The sequence below is a fragment of the Microcaecilia unicolor genome, chromosome 6 (genome assembly GCF_901765095.1).
Source record: "Microcaecilia unicolor chromosome 6, aMicUni1.1, whole genome shotgun sequence".
Lineage (NCBI taxonomy): Eukaryota > Metazoa > Chordata > Amphibia > Gymnophiona > Siphonopidae > Microcaecilia > Microcaecilia unicolor.
Genome location: NC_044036.1, coordinates 57,999,572 through 58,027,277, shown reverse-complemented (window position 1 = coordinate 58,027,277; position 27,706 = coordinate 57,999,572). Strand labels below are relative to the sequence as shown.

Here is a 27,706-nt window from a genome sequence, read left to right as displayed (position 1 = left end):
GGGCTGTACATCAATTAAATGTTTTAATCACATGACTAATCGTTACCAAAATGTTTAATCATGCTACTAATTGCATGATCCGAATGGGCACCATCTCCTCCCATCTCCCTCCCCTCCATGGGAACCATCTCCCCTCCTCTCCACGGGCACCATATCGTCCTCTCACTTCCCCTCCATGTCACCATCTCCTCCCTTCTCTCCATCCATGATCACCATTGTTTCCCTTCTCCTTCCTCGCCTCCCATCTGCCTTCTTTGATCATTCCATCCCCTATTTCCAGCATCTGTCCCTCTAACACCCTTCCTTCATCTATCTCTGTCTCCTTTCTTCTGTGCCCCCCCACCGTGGTCTGCATCTTTCTCTCTGTCTCCTTTTTTCTCTTTCTCTTTCTCCCATGGCCCCTGCCCCGTCCCTGCCATGGTCCATATCGTTCTCTCTGCTTTTTCTGCTTCCTTTTTCTCCCATGACCCCTCCCTCACCATGGTCCACATCATTCTTTCTGTCTTCCTTTATTTTTGTGAGCAACTTCCAGCTGGCACCTCTTCTTACCTCTCCGAGCTCTACATTCCAGCGGCCCCCCTCTCCTCTGTGGCTCCTTCTCCCTGCTCCTCACCACTGCAGTAAAAACAGTGCTGTTTCTCACCCAGCACGAAGCCAAGAGTCTCTCTGTAACAGGAAGTTCTGAGGTGGTACTTCCTGTTGCAGAGAGGCACTTTGGGCTGAGTGAGAAGCAGCACTGTTTTCACTGTAGCAGTGAGGGCAGGGAGAAGGAGCATGCAGAGGAGAGAGGGGCTGCTGGAGTGTCATGCCAAGAAAGGTAAGAAGAGGTGTGGGCTGGTGGGGGACAGACAATGATGGCGTTAACATGTTAAAATTTTAATGTGCGTAAAAAATTTAACACATTAATCATGCCCCCAGCTCTGGCCCCCTTCTCTCAAATGCTCTTTTGTTTAGCCACGAGCCCCTTTCTTCCACCTGCCCAGCATCAACCCATTTCTAAGCCCCACCTGCCCCTTCCTCAGTCTCCCCTTTCCCCTTCCCCAGTATCAGACTTGTCCACGTCAACCCCCTTCTTCTAGCTGCCCTGGTATTCAGAGTTGTTGGCCACTTTGCTTCTCGTCAGGTGGGTCTGGCATGCTGGCACTGCTTGCTTCTCTGAGTCACAGATTAACTACTTCTTGCAAAACCGGAAGTAGTTAAATTGTAGCTTAGGGAAGCATGTGAAGCCAGCAGCCAGACCTGTTTGGGTAGAGGCAGAGCGATGGCAGTGAATGAGACACTTCTGTTGCTCTGCTAATGACTTCTGTTTTTCTTCTTTAAGGAGTCATGTTACCAAGCTGTGGTAAAAAGAGCCCTGCACTAGCGTCAGTGGCCCTTTTTGCCACACTCTGCAGCCCTTTTCACTGCAGTGAGTAAAATGGCCAAAACCTGGCATGGCCATGCTGTAAGATTTCACTTACCACGTGACCATGCAGGGGGAGCATTTGCCACCCACTGAGTTGGTGTTAAGGGCTCCCACGTTAACCCAGCGGTAACCAGGTAGCATGCAGCGCTGCCTGATTACTGCTGGGTTAGTGCTGTACTGGAAAATAGCTAGCTATTTTCCGTAGTGCGGCAAATGGCATGTGTGAGGTTGTGATTTGCACAATACTAGAGGATTTTACTAGAGGATCCTTTTACTAGAGGATTGCTATGCGACAATTTGGAACTATCGCTGGCCCATCACAGCTGCCGGCCATAGTTCTGCCCCAACGCGTGGCATATCTAGTGCTGCCAGAAGTTTTTCAAAAATGATCACCACGGGGGGTTATCTGGCAGTAATCGGGCAGCACTGCACGCTGCCCAGTTACTGCTGGGTTAGCAAGGGAGCCCTTATTGCCACCATAATGGATGGTGGTAAGGGCTCTGTGTCGCATGGTCATGTGGTAAGAGTTCTCTTTCTGCATAGCCATGTGCGCCTAGGGTGTTTTTACCAGTTGCGGTAAAAAGGGCCATGGCATGCCAGAAAAACAGCCCCTGCCACCAGCGCAGGGCCCTTTTTCCCCACAGCTTGGTAAAAGGACCCCTTAATAAACCTAATAAATAAATAAACTGAATAGTTCCTCTATCACTAAAATACCCTGTGATATCAAGTAAACTCTTTCACCAGCAATCTTTCCTAGAGATATTTATTTAAATTTATGTAAAAATCTGTGGCCTGCAATTTCTAAAAATTCAATGTAAACATAATATGTGGAAATGCTAAAAACTAAACATCACATAAATTCCCTAGTATATGACACAAATGGAAATATAAGTGCTACAAACAAATATGGCAAGAAAAAAATAAAACTGTTATTGATTATTTAGCAGTTTGTAATTCATGTGAAGTGACTGTGTTCAGTAGTAGATTTTAACCACATATTAATTAATACAATATTAGATCTCACTTTTTTTCCTGACTACTCAATCCTATATGTTTTGAGCTTCTGGAATAGGGCAATTATAGTGCAGGTAAAGAGAATGGACGCATTAAGATTATTTTTGTTAGCTTTTTTGGTGTAATTAGAAATAAAGGATCTCTCGCAAGACATGTGAAGGGTGCCTTTTCTCACAAGTCAAAGGAACTATAGAGATACTGATATTTATAATAAGAGCTTACGTCTCTGTAGCATAACCTGGTTCTAGCAGACTACAGTTAGGAAGCAGCATAGGTTTGGTGTTACGTAGCGTATATTTCATAAATTGAATGCGAGCTAGCCATGTACATGGCAATGCAATTAGCAGAAGTACACTGCAGCTCTTTGCTTTGTAAGGGTTCATCCAGTCTGTGATATCTGTGTACTGAACTTTGAAGATGAGTCCACTGTAATAACAATAAAGTTTAATGATGCATAGCTTGGATAGACTGACAAATTCCCAGCCAAAGTATTGATTGTTAGAGAATTTATGACGCTCATGCTATATTCTATGTCATTATGTTCCATTTTTGGCTGAGGGAATCATGTAAAATAGATTTTTAAATGAGTAGTAATAGCCAGACATAAAGAAGGTATTGATGTGTGTCATGAAGAGTGAAATAGAATGCCAGGTAAACGTACATAACAAATTGAAACCAACAATGCCGCAGCTCTCAGAAATGGACATTTCTTTTCAATCATCCATTTTGTTTCCTTATAAGTATAACCATGAAATTTACTACTTAGAAGTACTGGGTGTTTTTATCTTTTTGTTTTAAAAACAAAAGTGCATAAATGTACATACTTCAGCCTGATTTTATGCTTCAGTTTTGAAAAATGTCTCCATGTAATGGGTTCTCCTCCTACACAGATTTATTGGACTAGAGAATGTACATACTTAATTGTACTGAATTATGATTGAGATAATCTAAAAAAAAAATGCACATATTATAGTTCTGTAATTAGATTGTAAGCTCTGTCGAGCAGGGACTGTCTCTTCATGTTCAAGTGTACAGCACTGCGTACATCTAGTAGTGCTATAGAAATGATAAGTAGTAGTAGTAGCCTAGCTGAATATTATCTGAAAAGAAGCAGCTCAGATATTCACAGGTATTTATTGTATTCTTAAATATAATGCTGCATTCTTAATTGAGTCACATTAATTGGTCCTAACACTTGCAAAATCAAATTATGACAAAGACCAAATTATTGAAATTATAATCAATACAGTGAAGGGTTAAGAGGAACTGACTCAAGGAAAAAGCTAAATCCTTTATGTCAGAAGGTTTTGCTTTAAAGGAGCACTGTTTCTTAATTGCATTCCAACACAATTTTCTAAACTTGAAAAAGAGGTCATCTAGGTCTAACAGTCCTGGGATCCTCCAAAGCCCAGACATAAATATATCTCCCACATACCCAGAAGCACCATGAGAATCAGCTAAATCCTCCTTCAAGCAGCTGCTTTTTAACAATTCAAGAGTTTATCAGCCTAATAAAAAGTAGCTTGGCAGGAAAACGAATGTGAAAACCTCCATAGACTCTTCTGTGGCATAGAGGGGGCTTGAAGAACTCTTCAAGGTCTTAGTCAACACTGAACAAGGAATCTTAAACTGGGGCTCTCACCTATGCCAGAAAAGAAGTTATGGGGACTAGAAAGTGGATGAATGTTACGTTAAAAGTTTTTGTTCCTTATATTTTGGAAACTTTTAAATCCATGATACAAAACTAAAAAGGATATAAACCAATTTTAGTTTAGATGAAATGCAGGCACATTTGAAACAAGATCAGAAGTTCACTAAATCCAACCTTCTTCAGAGTTACTTTATGGCCACTTCTGTACAGTAATCCAAAGGAAAAGAGGAATAACTAGGTGTGTGCAGGGAGAAAAAAATTCATTTTATTTTTTTTCTTTCATGTTTTACTTGCAACATCACACACTGTGCAAGCTGTTAGTGCATTCTAAAATAAATGGTGCACATTAAAACATACATCTCTAAAAGAAATACTGTGGGGTTTTTTTTCCTCCTAAAGAATAGTGCATAATATCTGCCACAGGACCTATTTTATTACTATGGGCTCTGCTGCAGATAACATGTGCTAATCTTTAGTAAAAGACCCCCTGCGTTTGTAATAAAGTGAGCTCTACATTGTATACAAGTTCCTTTCAAAACATGAATCAAAGAATAAGGAACATTTCCTAGATCAGTACCTTCCACCAAGGCCCGTTTACTCAACCCTTCCTGTCTCATTTTTCTCCAGATATTTCCCAGTTTCTGTAGTTTGGAGTTATGAGGTGTTGCTGCATAAATTTCATTGTAGAAAATATGATATAATTTCCTAGCTCTTATTGGAGAATCCTGCCCTTGAAAGTTGGCAAATGATGTTTCCCTTTAAGCAGCTGGGATAACCACCCCTTGCACTGGAGAGAGAAATGGGATAAAGATGAATATGGGCTTTTGTAAACTTGCCTGCCTGATATGTGAGTAAAGTTCTACATATACAGTCTATAGATGCACATCCTTCCCAGCAGCTCCTCTCCTCTAAGGCTCCCCATTCTTTGATAATTGTAGGGTAAGGAACATTTCCATTCCAACTTCAGGCACAGGCAGCTCCTTGTGACTCTGGGCAAGTCACTTAACCCTCCATTGCCCCATGTAAGCCGCATTGAGCCTGCCATGAGTGGGAAAGTGCGGGATACAAAGGTAACAAAAGTAAAAAATAAAAATAAAATTTTGGTCTGTCTCTTGCCTTTGATGGTGGATGAGCAGGAAGGAGGAGTTGGTGAGAATGCTTCCTGCACTGCTGCCAGCAAGGCAGCAAATGCTTCTGCTGTTTCCACTTCCTCACACAATTATGCATCTACACACCCTCATTGCAGTGGTCTTGTTCTCCACATAGAGAATCAATGACCCGGAGGAATAGATGGCCAAAAACACAGCCTCCTTTACATAACTCATTTTTGGAGTTTGACGAGCTTAGGATAGAATGATGTGATCAACCATAATTAATTTTACAAACTGAGTGGTAGAAGACAGCAACTTTTGTAGTCACTGATATCACAGAGCTACAGTGACAGTTCCTATCAAGTAAAAAAAAAAAAAAGCCCACTTCAGCAACAACAAGAATTAATTTAACATAGTTTTAAAGAAAGTGCTAGTCATATATGCAATATATAGAATTAAAAAAAGCCCCTCTTTTAGATACAGCTTTTGCATCTTCCTTTGTACATGGAGGAAGTGATGTCCATAACTAACTAACTCATCGCTTTGATGTATGCAAGATGTAGATTCTCTTATGGATGATTAATAAGAAAGAGACCTTTACAGAACAATTATTTTTCGTTCTTTCTACCAACTGGCCCATAAATTCAGCAGTCACACAGAAGACGATTTCAGATGGAAATGAAATTAAAAAAAAAACAACCCAAAGCACAGCAAAAAACAAGTAAGAATCAATTTACAAAAGGACTAATTCATGCACAAAAATATCTAGATGTATTTATGTTAGTATATGTGCACAGCCAAAAGCATAACACAGCTTTATGAAAAAGCTGAGCCTTTCATCTATTTCATCAGAAGATGAAAAAGAGAAATATATCAATTTGATGGTATATTAGACTTTGTAAATGAGATATTCTTGAGGCAACATGACTCACGGTGTTTTCATATTCCTTGTTATTATAAACACAACTCATAAGCTGCAATAAATACAGGTAGCTACATTTCACAGGATAAATTAACATCAGACCAATCCTAGAATAATTATTGTAGATACTTAGCATTTGGAAGGGAGGGCTTTGTGTGTTCACCTAACAATTGTAAACCTTTCCTTTTTATATATGCCTAGCTGAATGTTAAATACTGTAACATCATGGGCCATTTTTCACTGCTATATGGATTTGAAAACGATAAAAACAACACTGTTTAAAGTTGCATTGTGGAATGCAAGCTTTAAATATTTTAAATATAAATCCGGAGTTTTAAACGTTCACTATAGAGTGGAATAAGAATTGGGGGAAACCTGTAATACATTTTGGCCAAAGGTAATCACTGGCATGATATGTTAGGGATCAGCTGCTGCCATTTCTGCAGCCACAGGTATTCCTGAGCCAGCTGGGCATATTCTTTCGATTTGTCGAAATTCTCTGGTATAGTAGTACCCTTGCTGTGCTCTGTAAGTAGGAAATGAAGTCAGAGACTTTTGCAGACTTTTATTCTCCGTCTCTGTGCCTGCTGCTTCTACATCTCTCCTGCTTCTGTACAGATAAGTTACAAAATTGGGATATTCCCCCCCCCCCCCCCCCCAGCTCTATCACTTTTACTGTACTGACTGCGGTAGGGGTCTTCTAAAATGCAGAATACAGCAGCTTTATTCCACTATAAATATAGTTTGGAAGAAAATTGCAACTAGTTTCTCTGGGACTGCAATATTTTCCCTGTAGACATACTGGCACCACATGTCTGGGTAACTTAGTGCTTGTTCTCTTATACAATCAATGCCAGCCGCACCACTCCATTTATTTGAAAGCCAAATGAGAATGAAGAGAAAGTAACAACAAGAGTAAAAATGGTGCTAGAGAGATTGGATGGGGATGAGAGTCCCACCAGCAGCACATTTGCTAAGAATAACAACATAAAGAGACTGTGACGGCTTCCAGTCTGTTGAAAGGAACTAAAATTGGCAGATACGCCTTGCTATGAGGTATCAAAGCCATAGCTGTAATGTTACAGCATTTTTTTGCTCGATTTTGCTGGTGTCGACCATGCACTGATGTACATTTAAGCACCATAGGAGTTCTCCTTTTAATCTGGTTTATGCCCCTTTTTGTAGTCCTCGGTCAAAAGCTGTGTAACACACAGCAATGAGAAGAATTTGGTTTCTGACGTTGCAGATTCCGTTCAGCCTCGAGTGACCCATCTCTTTCTCTTTCTTGCCCTGGGGGTGGGGGTGGGGATATAAAGTAAAATAAAAATTAGTAGCCATGTGCTCAATAGGATCGGACACTGTTGCACTGTAGGCATATTGTCAGGAAGCTCAGAGGGATAAAATGGTATTTGCAATAACAAAAATGTCAGGCACGCATGCTGCTTTCTTTCCTTCGACCTAAACAAGTCTCTGGAAATGCTTCCTTGGAGCACAGCTACAAGCATATTTGTTAGCCCAAAAATGTGGTTCATTTGGGTACCTTAAAAGTTTTAATGCACAGAAAATCAATTATATGCACACATTAACCTATGAATTAGCATACATATAATCAATTTGTGCATGTAATAAAGTTATACTGCATGTAAAAAGTTTTTTTGAAAAAAGTGTGGGAGATGACCCCTCCCCCCCCAAAAAAAATATTCATGCACAGAAATCTTGGTGGGAATATCCTGAAACCTATAGGCTTCTTAGCATTTAGCACACACTAGTTTTACTAAGCTTTAGAAAAAGTGCCCTTTATGCAGGCAGCTTATAGAATACTGTAAGCTACATGGGCAAATATCATATTTATGCAAGCTATACAGCTGTCAGAAATGTGTGTGCGCCTGTATTCTATAAGGACATTTATGTCTGTGTCCTTAAAATATAGGTTTATTTATTAATTAGGATTTATTTACCACCTTTTTGAAGGAATTCATTCAAGGCGGCGTACATTAAGAATAAGTCAAACAATAGACAATTACAGCAGTAAAAATATTCAAATAACAATATAAAGTATGGCATAGTAAATTAGTTACAATGCCAACACAATATGTAATAGAACATTTTAACAAACAGCATAATTTATAAGCAAAGATGGAAAATATAGATAGACTAGTAGAAAAGGCCCGTTTCAGGCACAAATGAAACGGGCGCTAGCAAGGTTTTCCTCAGAGTGTGTATGTTTGAGAGAGTGTGTGTGAGAGTGACTGTGTGAGAGAGAGAGAGTGAATTTGCGAGTGTGTGTGTGTGACAGAGTGAGTGAGACTGTGTGCGAGTGTGTGTCTGTGAGAGAGAGTGTGTGTGCCTGGGGTCCCTCCCTCCCACCCAGTTCCAGTGTCCCCCCTTCCTCCGTGTTCCAGGGTTGTCATTGTCCCCCCCCCTCCCTCCCTCCGAGTTCCAGGGTAGTTCCCCCTTTTTTTATTTTTTAGTTTTTGTACAGGTGGTGCATTCCCCCCTCCTCCCCTCTAGTCCCCTCCTCTGAATTCCGGACCCCTTCCTCCCTCCCCCCCCCCAGTTCCAGACCCCCCTCCCTCCATCCGAATTCCAGACCCCACCTCCCTGCCTCCCTGCCTCCCTCCCTCCGATTTGCAGAGCCCACCTCCCTGCCTTCCTCTCTCCGATTTCCAGACCCCCTCCCTATGATTTCCAGACCCCCCTCGGAGTTCCTGACCCCTGGACCCCCCTGTCACGACCCTCTCGAGCCCCCTTCCTGCCGCCAAACCTCCCCCGCCGCCATTGCGTACCTGTGCTGGCGGGGGACCCCAACCTCCGCCAGCCAAAGTCTCCTCGGCTGCGCAGTGTGGACGAATGACGTGATCAAGTTTGAATCAGTTTGTGCTTGTGCGTCTGACGTCTGACGCACGCACACAGATTCCAACGTGATCATGTCCCCTGGGTTTTCAGCGTAATGCATCCAGTGACGTCAGCTGGGGCTTTGGAGCCCAAAGTTACGGACACAGGCAGCCAGGCTCATAGAACGTTGGAGGTGAGTATTATTATATAGGATAAGAGAGTAGCAGGAGTGAGAAGATAGGGAGATCAATTTAAGAAATCTGCACACGAGGTCAGAAAGGTGCTTGAATGTTATCTTAGCTAGGGTAGGAGTGGATAAACATGTAAATTAAATATATAAGGTTAGATTGATAATTTGTTGAACCAGTCCTTTGGCAGTTGTGAAATATTTACAGTGTTCATCCCTATCTTATAGAATTGTGTCACTTGGGGGCCGTTTTACTAAAACTTGGTGTGTTCTAATGGCCCCTTTTACAAAGTGGCGGTACCTGTACCACTGCTTTGCCATGTATCAATCTGGCACTACCACTGGGCTACCATGTTATTTTGGCAGCTAATGTGGTGACCTATTATAGACCTGCCTCCCATGCATGAAAATGTTAGTGCCTAGTTTTAGAATTGCCCAGATAATATTTATACAGTGAAATGTCAACCATTGTCATGACAGACCTAATAGATCTACCAAACTAGAAACAGAATCAAATCATCAAGATCATACCTAAACCTACACTATCCGAACTGTAAAAGACTAAAATACAAAACAACCTACGCATCCAACTTCTCCTACATAAGCGCACAATTATGGAACAGACTCCCAAACACAGTGAGAACAATTCACGACCACTTAAACTTCAGGAAATCACTCAAGACTCACCTATTCAAAAAAGCCTATCCCAATGATCCAACATAAAATCTCAGCACCCAGCAACATATCTTAACCAATGATCGTACTGGACAATGTATAATCATTACCTCCATCAACCCCTTGTTACCTGATCACCATATACTGTACTTTGTATCTGTTATCAACCAAATTGTCAACAGCCTCTACGGTACCATATAAGCCACATTGAGCCTGCAAATAAGTGGGAAAATGTGGGGTAAAAATGTAACAAATAAAAAATTATAAATAAAATAAAGATCTTTTTTTTTCCCTATAAAACACAATTGAACCCCCTGGTGCATAAAGTATGTAAAATTCTGTTCTATATATGCTCAAGCCACATAAAATTACCCCCACATGTATGATTGGTCTTTGTAGGCTTCTCTCTCATAGGGGCTATTTTATAAAGGCATGCTGAAAAATGACCTGCGGTAGTGTAGACACGTGTTTTGGGCATGCGCAGAATCATTTTTTCAGCGCCCCTGTAAAAAAATGCCTTTTTTACATTTTTGCCGAAAATGGACATGCGTCAAAATGAAAATTGTCACGTGTCCATTTTGGTCCTGAGACCTTACCGCCAGCCATTGACCTAGCGGTAAGGTCTCATGTGGTAGCCAGGCAGTAATGGCCTAAGCGCGTAAAATGCCACTTTGCGCGCATCCGATATGCGTGTCCGAAAATAACTTTGTGGATGCGCATATTGGACGCACGCCAAAAATGAAATTACTGCAAGAGCCACATGGTAGCCAGGCGGTAACTCCATTTTGGCTCACATTGGGCGCACGTAGATGCTTATGCGGCTTAGTAAAAGGGCCCCTTAATGTCTCTCACTTTTTTCCTGACTTTTCTAAATGCTTATTTTCAAGTCTGCTATGCCTTTTCTGGCTGGGGATCTTTTTATGTTTCCTTCTCTGTCTCAGCATACAGAAAGATGCCCAGTTTGACCTTCCTTCAGAGAAGGTGCCCTAGAATGCAAGAGAGAGCAGACTGAGCATGATTAGGGTTACCATATGTCCAGATTTTTGAGGACATCGCGGGCAACCGGGCAGGTTTTGCCAATCTGCCTGTTTGTCCGGCAGCCTGCCCATTTGTCCAGAAATCCGGACAAACGGGCAGATTGCTAGCCTCCCCTCCCCTTACTTACTACTGCCCTGGTGGTCTAGTGACCTCTTCCGCCTTCGGGGCAGGAAAGAGCCCCCTCTTTCCTGCCCGGAGCACTGCCCTGCATGCATCCTTCCTGTTGGTGATCTCGGCGCCGATTCAAAATGGCCACTGAGAGTTGAAGTCTTGCGAGGTCACATCAACTCTCGGCGGCCATTTTGAATCGGCACCGAGATCACCAACAGGAAAGATGCATGCAGAGCAGTGCTCCGGGTAGGAAAGAGGGGGGCTCTTTCCTGCCCCAAAGAGGTCACTAGACCACCTGGGCAGTAGTAAGGTAAGGGGAGGGGGGTGACGGGGTGTGTGACGGGGGGGGGGGGGAATGTGACAGGGGCAGAGCGAGGGCGTGAAAGGGGCGGGGTGTGTGGTGGGCATGTGTCCTCCTTTTTGTGGGACAAAATATGGTAACCCTAAGCATGATCAGTGTCTGGTGGCTAAAATACTGTGAGAAATAAACCAAACTGAGCATATGCACTTAGTTTTCAGCATCACACAACAGTTTGGATTCCATTGCCCTCACATCAATTGGTTTTAATATATGGTTCATCCGTGGAGCCTATTTTCCTGTATCAGCCAGGCAATACATAATTTAGAATTTGGGACTCCTAAAACAGGCAATGTCTGCCGAAATAGTTCTGTGTTGAGTCCATTGTTTTTCACATGGTCTTCAGTCCATTTTTTTTTTTTTTAAATAGTTCTGTGTTATAGACTCCTTGATGATAAACTGCTGTTTTTTTCAGTTCAATAGTAGTGAATGTTTAATAAACTTTAATATTTTAAAACTCTGACCGTCTGGTACCAGATCTTGGGTATTGGAAGTCCTATGAGCCATCCCTGCTCATGTTCTTTTGTTGTTTAAATACTGTGAGAACATCTTGAATGGGCATTCTAAAGCAGACTGGAACTCTAAATTATCTAGTTAATTGCTTTGCAAGTCAGTTTTCCAGTGATGCATTTTGTCTTTCATATTACGAACACACATTTACAACGTTTGACACTGCTAGCAATCACTGTTGGTTTCTAACCATTAGAATCAAATGCTTAATTTGCATATAATGTATTACTCTTAAAAATGATGTGCAATTTTTATGAGTGAAATAATAGAGCTAATCCCTAAAAGCAGTAACCATATGAAGGACCCTAACATCTACCATATATACCTGATGGCACAACAGCCATGGCAAACAAGCTCAGTAATAATTAGGTTCTGAATAATGGTAATTTATTTTTGGTTTAACATGATGAAAGCATGTTTATTAAGGAATCAAGCACAGGTATTATTATGAATACTGGTCCCAAAGGGACAGAAGAAATTAAATCTAATTTGCCAGAGACCTAGAAAAAAATGGGATTTTTACTAATTCTAACCAATCCACCTTCAAATTGTATTGTTTTGATTGACGGTACTGTATTAGGTGGAATAAGACAATTACTCCGAGACCAGTCTTTTGAAGGAAGAAGAAAAGAATGCAGCTTTTAAAAAAATGTTTGCTTCTGGCAGTCTTCAATGTTATTTATAGTACACAGACAGACAGATACACCCATCCACCCACCCACATATCCTGAAATATCCATCCACCCTCCCATTTATTAGAAAGGCTTCCAGAATAACCTCCCTGATGCAGTTCACTGATTCAGCAACTTGATATGAAGGGGCAGATGTATAAACATTTTGCTCCAGGGAAAAGATTTCTTCACACTTATCAGAAATTGTATCTCTGAATTTTCATAGAGTGTCAGAGTAAAACTGGAGCAATCATTGCAATGGAGCAAAACCTTTATTATAAATATCTGTCCTTGGTATGTCAGTAAAATTTATAAGTGATAAATCAGTAGATGTCTTTTGCTATACAATATGTATTCCTCTCTCTCTACCTCAGAGGTTCTCAACCTAGTCCTCGTGACACATTCAGCCAGTCTGTTTTTCAGGATGAATATGCATGAAATACATTTGCATACAATGAGGTTGTGCAAGTCAGTGTATCTCATGCATATTCATTGTGGATATCCTGAAAACCTGGGTGTGTCCTGAGGATTGGGTTAAGAACCATTGTGTGCTCTCTCTCTTCTTCTGTTATCTAAACCTTTCATTACCTGGAAAAAAAAAACAAAAAACCTTGTTGTTTCTGGACCATTATCTATATTATCTGTAAAAACCTCAACTGAAAATTCTGAAAGAATTTCTAGTATTCAAAATTCTATTATCAGAAAACTTCCATTTATCTAGAAAAATCCATTATTCTGCACCATAGTGAGAATGATTCTACTGCCCCTGTATATTACCAAGGGACCCTTTTACTAAGCTATAGTAAGCCTACCATGTACTAAAAAAGCATTACTGTGGGACACACTGAGGCATCCCATGGAAGGGTTCAACTTAGCACATTCTACTCCTGCAATGGAAAATTATTTTTTTATTTTCCAGCATGGGAGGTGTGTCTGGGGGCAGAGATTAGGCATGCCTGCACTAATCAGGTAACGTGGATACGCTACTGCACGCAACCTAATTAGTGCAGGAGCAGTGTGGGAGCCCTTACCGCTACCTAAATAGGTAGCGGTAAGGACTCCCGGTGGTAATGGGGAAATTAATGCTTGGCCATTAAAAATTAAAAGCCAACTGTGGCTATTTTTTTAGCCGCAATGGAAAGTGGCCAGAGCACATGGCAAACCCACTCACTTCTCTCAGAACGAGCCACTATCTAGCATGCCTTAATAAAAGGACCCTCAAATGCAGTATCATCATGCCAAAGTCCTTTTGGGCTAAAAAGTGCACTGGATGAAGCCTACAAAAGTAAGGGTTCCGTTTACTAAGCTGCGGTAAGCACTAACGCATGCTTACCGCAATAAAAAAGGCCTTACCGTGGGACATGTTCAGGTGTCCCATTGCAATTCTGTGATCAGTGGGCACTTCCCAAGCGCTAAAAAATAGATTTCCATATCATCAAGCTGATCAATCCATAGACTGGTGGGTTGTGTCCATCTACCAGCAGGTGGAGATAGAGAGCAAACTTTTGCCTCCCTATATGTGGTCATGTGCTGCCGGAAACTCCTCAGTATGTTCTCTATCTCAGCAGGTGGTGGTCACACACAGCAGCAGCTCTGGCTAGGCCTCCAAGCCTAATTTTTAGGTTTTGTTGAGTGCCTGGGGTTGAGGGCTCTTTTGAGCAAGTGCAAACCTGGTGGTGCCAGGTCCCTCCTTTTCTCCCCCCTCCCGCTGGCTCCGTTGAAAAAAAAAAATTTTTGAACGGCCTTAAAGGCGTTTATTTCGACGTTTATTTAAGCGTCTATTGCAGCTACTCACTGAGACACCAGGTCGTTACAACTCGGAGCGGACAGCAGGTAATTTTACCTTTTTATAGCGGGCGGGGGTTCCCCGATTCTTCTCCTCGTGGCTCATGGCGTCGGAGGGCGAGGGCGCAAAGGGTCGCTCCCCGGGTCGCTCGAGCGCTTCTAGAGGGGATGCGGGGGTCTTCAAGCCGGATTCGCCCTTGGTGGGTGACAGTTTCGCGACCGATGCATGTCCCGGTCCTTCCTCCGGCGTGGCGGTTTTTCCCGCCATAAACGCCCATCCCCCGCTCCTCGCCTCCGCCATCTTGGCCGGCCACGCGGCTCGGACGGCTTCTTCTTGGGCCGCCCTTGAGGTTGGAGACATTAATGCCATGAACGCCCTTAATTTGGGCGACGGCACAGAAGCGGCTAAAGTTAAGAGCCGTTCTTCCCGCGCGGCTCCTTCGCGGAGTTTCGCGCCGGACGCCATTTTGGATGCGCAGCATGTCTCTCCCCCGCTATTGCGAGCGCCGGTTGAGAGCGCGCCTAGGGCTGTTGCCCAGGCTGCGGAGGTGCACAGTCTGGGGGGTTTCTCCCCCGAGTTTGTTTTGCTGCTGCATCGGGCCTTCCTCATGCACAACGCTGCCCCCGCTCCTTCCTCTGGTAAAGAGGTTGAGGTTCCCAGAGGTAAACGCCCTCGGGTTGATTCCCAGGCCTTGGAGGAGTTTGTCTCCTCCGATGTAGATGAGGGCAGCGTGTCTGAGGTCTCCCAACGGTCCTTTGCGGATTCCTTGGTGGAGACGGATCCCCGCTCGGATGGAGCGGATGACCCCTCTGCAGCGCGGCTTTTTCGCCCGGAGGATTTGCCCAACCTGTTGTTACAGGCCATGGACACTTTGAAGATATCCTCTCCGGAGGACGTCTCTCCCTCAGCCCCTGTTGGCTCTGCCATTATGCTGGGGACTAAGCGCCCGCCTAGAACCTTCCACGTGCATGATGCCATGCACACCTTAATTTCGGCTCAATGGGATGTCCCAGAAGCGAGCCTTAAAGTGGCTAGGGCTATGTCCCGCCTCTATCCTTTGGCTGTGAGTGAACGTGAGGCCTATCTGTGGCCTACCGTGGATTCTTTAATCACTGCGGTGACTAAGAAAACGGCATTGCCGGTGGAAGGTGGCACGGCCCTAAAGGACGCCCAAGACAGGAGATTGGAGGCGGCTTTAAGGTCGTCCTTTGAGGCGGCTGCTTTAAGTTTGCAGGCCTCAGTTTGCGGCTCCTATGTGGCCAGGGCGTGCCTGACTATGGTGCAGCGGGCTTCCCCCTCGGATCATTTCTTGAGGAATGATTGGCCAGCCCTGGAATCGGGCTTAGCCTATTTGGCAGACTTGCTGTATGATGTCTTGAGAGCCTCAGCTAAAGGCATGGCTCAGACTGTCTCTGCGCGGCGGTGGCTTTGGCTGAAACATTGGTCTGCTGACCACGCCTCAAAATCCCGCCTGGCTAGATTGCCTTTTAAAGGCAAGCTGCTCTTTGGGGTCGAGCTGGACAAAATCGTGACTGATCTCGGCACGTCTAAGGGCAAGAAGTTGCCGGAGGTCAGGGCTCGGGCGAGTGCTCGTCCCGGTACCTCCAGAGGACGGTTTCAGGAAGCCCGTCGGTACCGCTCGGGCAGGTCGGGTGCTTCTGCCCCCACTTCCTTTAAGAGGAATTTCTCCCCCAAGCAGCATTCCTTTCGCAGAGACCGCCGTCCCGGAGGTGCTCCCTCCGGTCCTCCCCCAGGGTCTCGTACCCAATGACGGGGTATTGGTCCACGCCCCAGTGCAGATTGGAGGACGGCTGTCCTCGTTTCTGGGCGAGTGGACCACAATAACTTCAGACGCTTGGGTGCTGGAAGTCATCAGAGACGGCTACAAGCTGGAGTTCTGCCGACCCTTAAGAGACGGGTTTGTACTCTCTCCCTGCAAGTCTCCGGTCAAAGCGGTGGCAGTGCAGCAGACTTTGGACAATCTGATCCGCCTGGGTGCGGTCGTTCCGGTGCCAGAAAGTCAGCTTGGCAAGGGGCGTTACTCCATTTACTTTGTGGTACCAAAGAAAGGAGGTTCGGTCCGGCCTATCCTCGACCTCAAAGGGGTCAATCGGGCCTTGAAAGTGCGGCACTTTCGCATGGAGACTCTCCGCTCTGTTATAGCGGCAGTGAAGGCAGGGGAGTACCTGGCATCCTTGGACATCAAGGAAGCGTACCTGCATATTCCCATCTGGCCTCCTCATCAACGCTTTCTGCGTTTTGCAGTCCTGGGCCGACACTTCCAGTTCAGAGCCCTCCCGTTCGGGTTGGCTACTGCTCCGCGGACCTTTTCCAAGGTAATGGTGGTCATAGCGGCCTTCCTGCGAAAGGAAGGAGTACAAGTCCATCCTTATCTGGACGACTGGTTGATCCGAGCCCCCTCTTATGCAGAGTGCGGCAAAGCTGTGGACCGGGTAGTTGCTCTTTTGAGCTCCCTGGGATGGATCATCAACTGAGAGAAGAGCCAGCTGCGCCCGACTCAGTCCCTGGAGTATCTGGGAGTTCGATTCGACACCCAAGTGGGCAGAGTGTTCCTGCCAGACAATCGGATTGTCAAGCTTCAGGCTCAGGTGGACCAGTTCCTAGTAGCCTCTCCTCTTCGGGCTTGGGACTATGTGCAGCTGTTGGGCTCTATGACGGCCACGATGGAAGTAGTGCCCTGGGCCAGGGCTCATATGAAACCACTACAACACTCTCTGCTGCAGCGCTGGACTCCGATGTCGGAGGATTATGCTGTGCGTCTTCCCTTGGATCCAGCAGTGCGCAAGGCGCTGAGCTGGTGGATGCAGACAGACAAGTTGTCTGCGGGAATGCCTCTGGTGTCCCCAGAGTGGATTGTCGTCACGACGGACGCCTCGTTATCGGGCTGGGGAGCCCACTGCTTGGGAAGGACAGCGCAGGGGCTCTGGTCTCCTGCAGAGGCAAAGTGGTCTATCAACCTCCTGGAACTCAGAGCCATTCGGTTGGCGCTTTTGGAGTTTATCCCGGTACTGGTGTTCAAGCCTGTACGGGTCCTGTCGGACAATGCCACGGCTGTGGCCTATGTCAACCGCCAGGGAGGTACCAAGAGCGCCCCTCTAGCCAGGGAAGCTATGAGTCTATGCCAGTGGGCGGAAGCGAACCTGGAACAGCTGTCAGCGGCCCACATTGCCGGAGTCATGAATGTCAAGGCGGACTTTCTCAGTCGCCATACCTTGGAGCCCGGAGAGTGGCAGCTATCTGCTCAGGCGTTCTTGGACATCACGAAGCGCTGGGGCCAGCCGAGCCTAGATCTGATGGCGTCATCGGCCAATTGCCAAGTGCCGCGCTTCTTCAGCAGAGGACGGGACCCTCGATCCCTGGGAGTAGATGCTCTTCTCCAACAATGGCCGACACAAGAGCTTCTCTATGTGTTCCCGCCCTGGCCCATGTTGGGCAGGGTACTAGACCGGGTGGCAAAGCATCCCGGCAGGATAATCCTGGTGGGTCCGGATTGGCCCAGGCGTCCCTGGTATGCGGACTTGATCAGGCTCTCAGTCGACGATCCTCTGCGGTTGCCAGTGGAGCAGGGCCTGTTACATCAGGGTCCCGTGGTGATGGAGGATCCCTCCCCCTTTGGTCTTACGGCCTGGCTATTGAGCGGCAGCGTCTGAGGAAGAAGGGCTTCTCAGACAAGGTCATCGCCACTATGCTGAGAGCGAGGAAACGCTCTACTTCTACTGCTTACGCCAGGGTTTGGCGTATCTTTGCAGCGTGGTGTGAAGCAGGCTCTCTTTCTCCTTTCACTGCTCCAATTTCTTCAGTGTTGACGTTCCTGCAAGAAGGTCTGGACAAAGGCCTGTCGCTCAGTTCCCTGAAGGTCCAGGTAGCGGCTCTGGCTTGCTTCAGGGGCCGCCTGAAGGGTGCTTCCCTGGCTTCGCAGCCAGATGTGGTGCGCTTTCTCAAGGGGGTTAATCACCTGCGCCCTCCTCTGCACTCAGTGGTGCCTGCGTGGAATCTCAACCTGGTGCTAAGAGCATTGCAGAAGCCGCCGTTTGAACCCTTGTCAAGGGCATCTCTGAAAGACCTGACGTTGAAAGCAGTCTTCTTGGTGGCTATCACTTCAGCCAGAAGAGTTTCCGAGCTCCAGGCGCTCTCGTGTCGAGAGCCTTTTCTACAGTTCACTGAGGCAGGAGTGACTATTCGCACAGTGCCTTCCTTCCTGCCCAAGATTGTTTCTCGCTTCCATGTGAATCAGCAGCTATGTCTCCCTTCCTTTCGTAGGGAGGACTACCCAGAGGAGTACTCTGCTCTTAAATATCTGGATGTGAGACGAGTCATCATCAGATACTTGGAAGTGACCAATGATTTCCGGAAATCGGATCATCTGTTTGTCCTGTTTACAGGTCCTCGTAGGGGTCTGCAGGCTGCTAAGCCTACAGTGGCAAGATGGGTCAAGGAAGCCATTGCAGCGGCTTATGTGGCCGCGGGGAAGGTGCCGCCTATCCAGCTGAAGGCTCACTCTACAAGAGCTCAGGCGGCCTCGATGGCAGAGGCCGGTTCCGTCTCCTTGGAAGAGATATGCAAGGCGGCAACTTGGGCTTCGGCCCATACATTCTCCAAGCATTACCGCTTGACTGTGGCTGCTCGGGCGGAGGCCCGGTTTGGAGCTTCAGTGTTGCGGTCAGGGATTTCTATGTCCCGCCCTGGGTGAGTACTGCTTCGGTACATCCCACCAGTCTATGGATTGATCAGCTTGATGATATGGAAGGTAAAATTATGTATAATCATACCTGATAATTTTCTTTCCATTAATCATAGCTGATCAATCCATAGCCCCTCCCAGATATCTGTATTGTTTTTATTCTGGTTGCATTTCAGGTTCAAGTTTAGTCTTCAGTTACTTCAGAAAGACTTCGTGTTCAAGTTTTTTCACTTGGATTCTTCAAGAGTTAAGACGAGTTTGTGTTACAGTGAGCTGCTGCATTCCTCTCCCCTCCGTTTTACGGGGCTGGATTGAGACTTAAAATTCTGCCGGCACTCCCTCCCGCTTCGTGCGGCTGTAGGGCAGTTTTGTACCCCTCCCGCTTCGGCGGTGTTAGGGTCAGTCAGCTCCTCCCGCGGTTGCGGTTGCAGGATAAGCCAGATCCCCCCGCATCGGCGGGTGTGGTGTCCCTCCCCCGCTCCGCGGGGATGAGCTGGACGGATTCCCCTCCCCCGTTTCGGCGGTGGTGAGCTGGGCAGAGTGTCCCTTCGTGGGTGTAATTCTCTAAGTGCTGAGTCCTGCGGATGGAGCTTTGATATCGACATACTGAGGAGTTTCCGGCAGCACATGACCACATATAGGGAGGCAAAAGTTTGCTCTCTATCTCCACCTGCTGGTAGATGGACACAACCCACCAGTCTATGGATTGATCAGCTATGATTAATGGAAAGAAAATTATCAGGTATGATTATACATAATTTTACCTTTATTTTTTTAGCTCTGGGGTGGGGCAGAGAGTAAGTGTGTTTTGTGCTGATCAGTTAGGGCCCCTTTTTCTAAGCGGCGGTAGGCCCAATGCAGCAGCCTGTTTATTTCTCTGTTTATTACCCTCCTCTCACCTACCAACACCCATCCTGTTGGAATATCAATGAAATGCTTTGATGTCCCCATGCATACCCCCACCCTCCCACTCTGTCAGACTATCAAAGTAATGCTTTGATGTTTCTCTCATATATACTATCTGCTACCACATTTGCTTATTTCCGATCTGAGGAAGAAAGGCAACCTTCGAAAGCTAATCAAGAAATGTATTAAGTTATGTCCAATAAAAAAGGTATCATCTTATTTTCTTTTCCATGTTTTATTTTGTTTGATTTCTATTGATAACCTTTAAGAGTACACTAACACGGCTACCACACCTCTCTACTTAAGTTAGCACAGAAATAAAGGTCAAACATACACAGTAGAATTTCCACACTGATCTGATGAATCCTCCTTGCATGCTTATGTGGATCCAGAAAAAAAAACCCATCCTAAATCTAGACCTGATGAAGACACTGATTCTTGACTGGTAGTAGCATTCTTGTGTCACTGACTTTCCACTGCGTGCTTCTCAGCCCTGTCCTGGAGGCACACCTAGGGGCCCTTTCACTAAGCCGCGTAGCCACCTACGCGTGCCCAGTGCACACCAATTCAGAGTTACCACCCAGCTACCACGTGGCCCGGGTGGTAATTTCATTTTTTACGTGCATCTGCTATGCGCGCCAGAAAATAATTTTTATTTTCTGGCGAATGGTGGAAACCGGGCAGTAATTCTATGGGTGTAGACCATGACTGCCTGGTTAACACGTGAGACTTTAACGCTAAGTCAAATGGGTGGCAGTAAGGTCTCAGGCCCAAACTGAATGTGCACCAATTTTTATTTTGCTGCACGTCCATTTTTGGCCAAAACAAAAGGTCTTGTTTTGCAGGTGCGCTGAAAAATGGACATGAGCGTGTCCAATACACACGTCTACACCGGCGCAGTCCATTTTTCAGTGCATATTAGTAAAAGGACCCCCTACCCAGTTTTGTTTTCAGGATTGCCACAATAATTGTGCATGGATAAACTTGCATATACTCATTGCATATACATTCATTGTGGTAATCCTGAAAATCTGAATGGCTACGTGTGCTTCCCGAGAAGCTTCCTTATGTGACCAGCCTTAGTACATTCAGGAACACTATCTCTTGACAGGCACAAGCAGCGTTAAAGACAATGAGTTTCTAATGCACCTGCCATTCTCTGAAACACCAACTCTCCAATTAACTTGTCATGCTAAGTCTCCATCTTCCCTCCCCTATTCTCTGTGTCCTATATTTATATACTCCCAGACCTTGATTTGCTCTGCAGTTCATTCGTGTTCCTCCACCTGCTGTCATAAAATACATTACTGGCCAGTGCAATATTACTTTTGTCCTAAATGACTGTCCTGGAGCTCTATTTACCAGCCCCCTTTTTCTGTGATTTGACAGATTAGAATTCAGCAAAAGTGTAAGGGCGAAAGCACCCCAGCAGTTTCCCCCACATAAAAGAAAACATGTGTTCTGCAGGGTAGGGGTAATTCTATAACTGGGTACCTGGTAGGAACCTATTCTGTTTTTGCAGCCTAGGTGCCACAGCTGAGTATCTTTTCTGGTGGAATCCAATATATCCATTTATAAAGCTGAGAAGTTGTCTGCTTTGACAAGAGAGGAAGAACCAAGGCAGGGAAGGAAAAGGGTGAAAGAGTAAGGGAGGAAATGTTTGTTTTTTAATTAATTGTGTGTTTGTTCCAGGAGTGTAGCCAGACCATATGGTGGGAGGGGGCCAGAGCCTGAGGTGGGGGCACATTTTGGTCTTCTGCCCCCCCGCCACCCCCCCCCCCACTACCTGGCCACCCCCCTGCTGCCCTGCCACTCCCCAGCCACTGCTGCAGGAAATACCTTGGTGGCTCCCCTCCTGCCGTCCTGCAGCAGCGAATACCTTGGCTGGCAGGGGTCCCCAACCCCCACCAGCTGAAGTCTTCTCCAGCGCCTGTCTCCGGCGCCGCCGCGTTGCCTGCCCTGCTCTCTCTTCCCCCTCATCTCCTGCACGTTCCTTTTAGTGAAACTGAATTTCACTAAAAGGAGCGTGCAGGACATCAGAAGGAAGAAAAAGTAGGGCAGGCAACATGGTGGCGCCGAGACCGGCGCTGGAGAAAGCTTCAGCTGACGGGGTTGGGGACCCCTGCCAGCAAAACCAGGGGCCCAGAGGAAGTTTGGGGGGCCAGGCCTCCGTGGCCCCACGTAGCTATGCCACTGGTTTGTTTATTTATTCATTAATTGGGTACGATATTCAGCTGGCTGTGATAAGTTTTTTGCTGATCGCCGCCAGGGTTAAATCTAGAAATTCAATGCCAGGCCACATGTGGTATTAAATTTCTGGGTTCATCTGCTAACGCACAGCCGGTTAAGTGCAATATTTAGTACTTAATTGGCTATAGGGTACTGCATAAGGACAGTATTGACTTTTATGTGTTCCTCTTTATGTGGTTACCCTGGCTGATTAAGTGCTGAATAGCTCCAATGCTGTCTTTTCCTCCGCCCCACTGAACACCCCCCAAAAAAGCTGGTTTTCAGTTCGGCAGTTAGCCCCAATCTGGCAATTTAACTAGCCAGGAGCAATATATGCCCAGAGAAATTATTTGAATACTGGCACTAATATTATCATTATTTTGCTTTAGGGGTGGGGGTTATCAATGTTTATTGATTAAAACCTAAATTTAGAAGTCCTACTTAAAATTCTGTTGTAATTCAAAGTTCATGTGTGCCTGGTCAGACAGCGCACAGAAGGTATCTTGTGTGATTGTAGTGATGTGATGTTTCTCTGCAGTAGTGGGAATAACGTTTGTAGTCACGGCCTTTCTTAACTACAGCTTTGTTCTATTTTCCCCCTCATAAATGTTCCTATTACAGATTCCACCATGACCTAACCAGCTGATAAAGAATAATGTGGAAGATGAAGATAGTAAGATAAAACGCTGACCATGCATTCTGACCACACTCTTGTTTCTATGCAACACACCTTAACTAACAGAAGCAAATCATCCTACCGGCATCCCTTCCCTGGACCCGTAGCTGCCTCTGATTAGTCTCTCTGTAAGGGACCCTTTTACCAAGCTGCAGTAAGTGTTAACACATACTTACCACAGCTTAAAATGGTGTACTGTAGAAAGCTCTCAGGCATTGTGCTGTAATTTCCAAATCGGCGCATGGTAACCGTGCGCTAAAATAGATTTTTTAATTTTTCTTTGAGGGTGTGTGCCTGGGGGCAGAGAATAGACATTCCTGTGCTAACGATTTAGCACAGCTACATTACCATATGCTAACTGATTAACGCAGGAATAGCGCGTGAGCTCTTCCTGCCTATAAAATAGGGGTTGGGAAGTGCTCAGGCGCTAATTATTTTTAGTGGACATGTGCTAATGGCAATATTAGTGCATGTGAACTAAACAATATTAAGAGGAAGAGACACCCTAGATATCAACACAACACAAAAATTAGTGCTCAGACCAGGTCTGAGCAGCTACTGTTGGCTTTTCTTGAACGGAATTTACATTTCCTGGACCTGTGATCCTGACGCAGCCTCTCGAAACGCTGGCCATTGTTGGTCACGGTTGGGCTGAAGACCTTGTTAGCAAGAAGAGAAGAGATTTACAGCTAAAGCTAAGTTATTTTTCATTGCTTTTGGAGAAGAAAGGAGGTTTTTTGCCGATGATGAGAAAGTCCTGCTCCTGCAGTGTATATGTACAATTGGGAGCTTCTCAAGCCTTTTTCCTCCTTCTACATTAACACTTTTCTGGAAAGCTTACTCTTCATGTGAGAATCCCACTAATTTTTGTGTAATATTAGTGCGTGGCCATGAATAGGAGGAATAGAAAATCGGCCATTTTACTGCTACGGTAAGAATGGCCTTAGCACATGGGAAAAAACCATGTAAGAGTGTGCTAAAGCCACTTCTTACCACAGAAAAAGGACCCTAAATCTACAAGGGAAAGATTCTTGACTCACAAAAGCAGTCCTGTCCTCAGTGTCTCTCTGTTGACTGGACTGGAAGCTCTGTAAAGCAGGGACTGCATATTTGTAGCAGTATAAAAATATTTAGCAGTAGTAGGTAGTAGGTACACGGAAGCCTTTTAGTATAGTTACTCCAAAAATATGCAATAAGTGGGCAGTCTTTCTGTTTAGTTTCACACTGCCAGCCTGAATCATGATTTGCAGACGCATGGCTTTAGATGACATTGCCCATACCATTAGCTTTAGATAGTGATTTAAATGGATGCCTGAAATAAAACAGAATTGTTTGGTTTTGAACTGTCAGTGCTGCTTCATGTACCACTAATAGTCTACTTTTTCTTTTAAATCAAACCTATACATTAACCATATACCACAACTGCAGACAGATAAAAGGACCAATGTTATACCTTAGTGAGTTATTCTTTTTCAATATCTGGTAAAGTGTTTTTTTTTTTTAATTTATTTCCGTAGTTAGACCATGCCCTGCTTTTTACGAGCATTTGATACAGATCCAAGATTTCTGAAAGAGTTAACACAATTCTGTGGCTGACAAGTGATTTATGACTATATAACTGAGTGAAGTCTGAGCATCTGAAATTATACAACCACCCTTGTTTTACAGATAAAATCTCCCAACAGCTATGTGCCATCACCCGCTTGCAACAACCCAAGATTTACAGCAAAACCAGCTAACCTTCAACCCAGAACAGGGTACTGAAATGTCACAGAATTCTAGAGGGAAAGGGAAGTAAACCGAAGATGGCAAACTTACGATAAACAAAGTCTAGTCTTTATTTACAGAACAAAATTAGAAAATGAATTAAAGACAGAAACAGTCATTAACAGCCATTAAAACAAAAACAAACAAAACATAGCTCCTTTTACAGTCTTTTAGAAGTTCCATGTAACAACAATGCAGCCAGGGGGAATGTTAATGAATACTTTTGTTTGTATAAGACATTGGGATATTGTGCATGTCAAAATGTATTTAGAAGCTTTACATATGTTTTTCCTGTTCTCACTTACTGTATTTGGCATGTGTCAATGTGCCCTATGAGCTGAAAAAGGGTTTGGCTGTTAAAATATAATATGAAGCAGGTAAAATATATTCAAGCAGAGCACTGATTCTGATTAAATAAATTCCATTGAACTCTTTCTAGTAAGCATTATTCAGGTCATGAATGCTAATTTGTCCTGCAGGGGGCTGTGGGTAATTACCCAGAAAAACTATCAGCTTTATTGAGTTGCTACAGAATAGTATTACTGAATGGTGCATAAAGAAAGACAATCTTGACATGTGCTAGCACAAAATGAAAGCTCTTTTTTCCAGACTTTATATAACTGAAACAAAATAATAAGATATTATTTACCCTTGACGCAAAGGAAATCAGAGAAGTTATGTTCCTGCTAGTAAAATAAAATGCATAAAATCAAATTTATGCATCAGATAAAAGCCATCATTTTACCTATAAATTTAATTCTCCTATTTTTCAAGTTGTGAAGAATTAGAACAAATCTTTTTTTTAAAAATGAAGTAAATATGGCGCATTGGCTTGAATCCAGCAACCACATGGAACTGCTGACATTACTGAAATCTAGATAATTTAGTCCCATTTGGGAATCCATACCACAATTACATTGTCCCTCTTCCGACACAGTCCTGATTTTGTACTTCTTTCAGCTTTGCTTTCTGTAATTTTAATTCCCTTCTCAAATAAAGCAATTTACATTCACTTAGTCTTCCTGGCTAACACAAAACGAGGAAGAAAATCTGTTTCATGACCTTGGTCTCTTTACTGTTGATTACAAGGAAACAAACTCTTCAACTAAAACATTCTCTCATCTGTTTTTAATTGATGTGGATCATCATTCTGTAAACCGTAGAAAAGAACTAAACATGTAAAATCATCCTGAGGGTCACAATTTACTTTAATGTGGCTCTAAACGTACAAACAATGCACAAGAGCATTCACTGTCTCTCTCTTTTCACCATAACTTTCGAAGGGCCATTAACAAGCACTGTGGTTCGGCAAATACAGATTTTTGTTCAGTTGCTGGAGATTTTCAGCTCTTGAAATGCATTTAAAAACAAAATTAGTTTTCCTTGCTTTGATTTGCAAAGGTGCAAACCATTGCTGTGTGCACATTTAGGGGTCCTTATACTAAGGTGCGTTGAAAAATGGCCTGTAGTAGTGTAGACACGTGTTTTGGGCGCATGCAGAATTGGGTAAAATGAAAATTGCCACGCGTCAATTTTGGGTCTGAGACCTTACCGCAATCCATTGACCTAGTGGTAAAGTCTCAAGCGGTAACCGGGCGGTAATTGTCCACGCGTGTCAAGTTCCACTTGACGCGTGTGGCTGCCACGCGTCAGAAAATAAAAAATATTTTTCAGATACGCGTAGCAGACGCACACCAAAATTTGAATTACAGAAAGGGCCACACGGTAACCGGGTGGTAACTCCAATTTGGTATTCTTTGGGCGATTGTAGGCACCTCACGCGGCTTAGTAAAAGGGTCCCTTAGTAAGAATATTCAGATTCTTACAGCTTCCCAAATATGGATAAAAAGTAAAACATGTTTTCTCTTTCAAGGTATGCTGGCTTTACCCAAATACTGAGCCTGATATATGGGACATTCTATAAATAAATTAAAACTGTTAATTGTCATGTTGCTTTTAACACTGAGAGCAATGTTAAGTGTTAAAGTGTCTATATAGTACATACAAACCTATACCAGAAGTACAAAGGATAACTGAAGGTCATATCTAAAGATAACTCAGATCTGACGCTGTGGAGGCCTCGGCCTGTATAGTGTCAAAGGTGGACCTCTCGCCTTGACTATTGCAACCTACTCCTCACTGGCCTCCCACTTTGCCATCTATCCCCCCTTCAGTCCGTTCAGAACTCTGCTGCACGTCTTATCTTCCGCCTGGACTGATATACTCATATCACCCCTCTTCTCAAGTCACTTCACTGGCTTCTGATCAGGTACCGCATACAGTTCAAGCTTCTCCTATTAACCTAAAAATGCACTCGATCTGCAGCCCCCTTACCTCTCTAACCTCATCTCCCCTTACATTCCTACCCGTAACCTCTGCTCTCAAGACAAATCCCTCCTCTCAGTACCCTTCTCCACCACTGCCAACTCCAGGCTCCGCCCTTTCTGCCTCGCCTCACCCCATGCCTGGAATAAACTCCCTGAGCCCATACGCCAGGCCCACTCCCTGCCCATCTTCAAAGCCTTGCTCAAAGCCCACCTCTTCAATGTCGCCTTCGGCACCTAACCACCATACCTCTATTCAGGAAATCTAGACTGCCCTCACTTGACACTTGACATTTCGCCCATTAGATTGTAAGCTCTTTTGAGCAGGGACTGTCTTTTTTGTTAAACTGTATAGTGCTGCGTAACCCTAGTAGCGCTCTAGAAATGTGTAGTAGTAGTAGTAGTGGACCTGGAGGGGCATAATTGAATGAAAACGTCTATCTCCATGGGCGTTTATCTCCAAGAATGGGTCCATGAAGGGGCGGACCGAACCGTATTTTTGAAAAAAATAGACGTCCATGTTTTATTCGACAATTTGTGAGCTGGGCGTTTTTGTTTTTCAGTGATAATGGAAAATGAAAGCGCCCAGCTCAAAAACGAATAAATCCAAGGCATTTGTTTGTGGGAGGGGCCAGGATTCGTAGTGCACTGGTCCCCCTCACATGCCAGGACACCAACCGGGCACCCTAGGGGGCACTTTTACAAAAACAAAAAAAAAGGTAAAAGAGCTCCCAGGTGCATAGCACCCTTCCCTTGTGTGTTGAGCCTCCCAATTCCCCCTCAAAACCCACTGCCCACAAGTCTACACCATTACTATAGCCCTAAGGGGTGAAGGGAGGCACCTACAT

General features: G+C 44.7%; 1 long non-coding RNA gene across 1 annotated transcript; it reads left to right on the top strand.

The window, feature by feature from the left end:
* The first annotated feature begins 753 nt into the window (after positions 1 to 753).
* Positions 754 to 24,937, top strand: LOC115472918. Its single transcript, XR_003942577.1, has 3 exons — positions 754 to 817; positions 22,713 to 22,921; positions 24,436 to 24,937. It is a non-coding gene; the product is annotated as an uncharacterized LOC115472918 (long non-coding RNA).
* Positions 24,938 to 27,706: the final 2,769 nt, after the last annotated feature.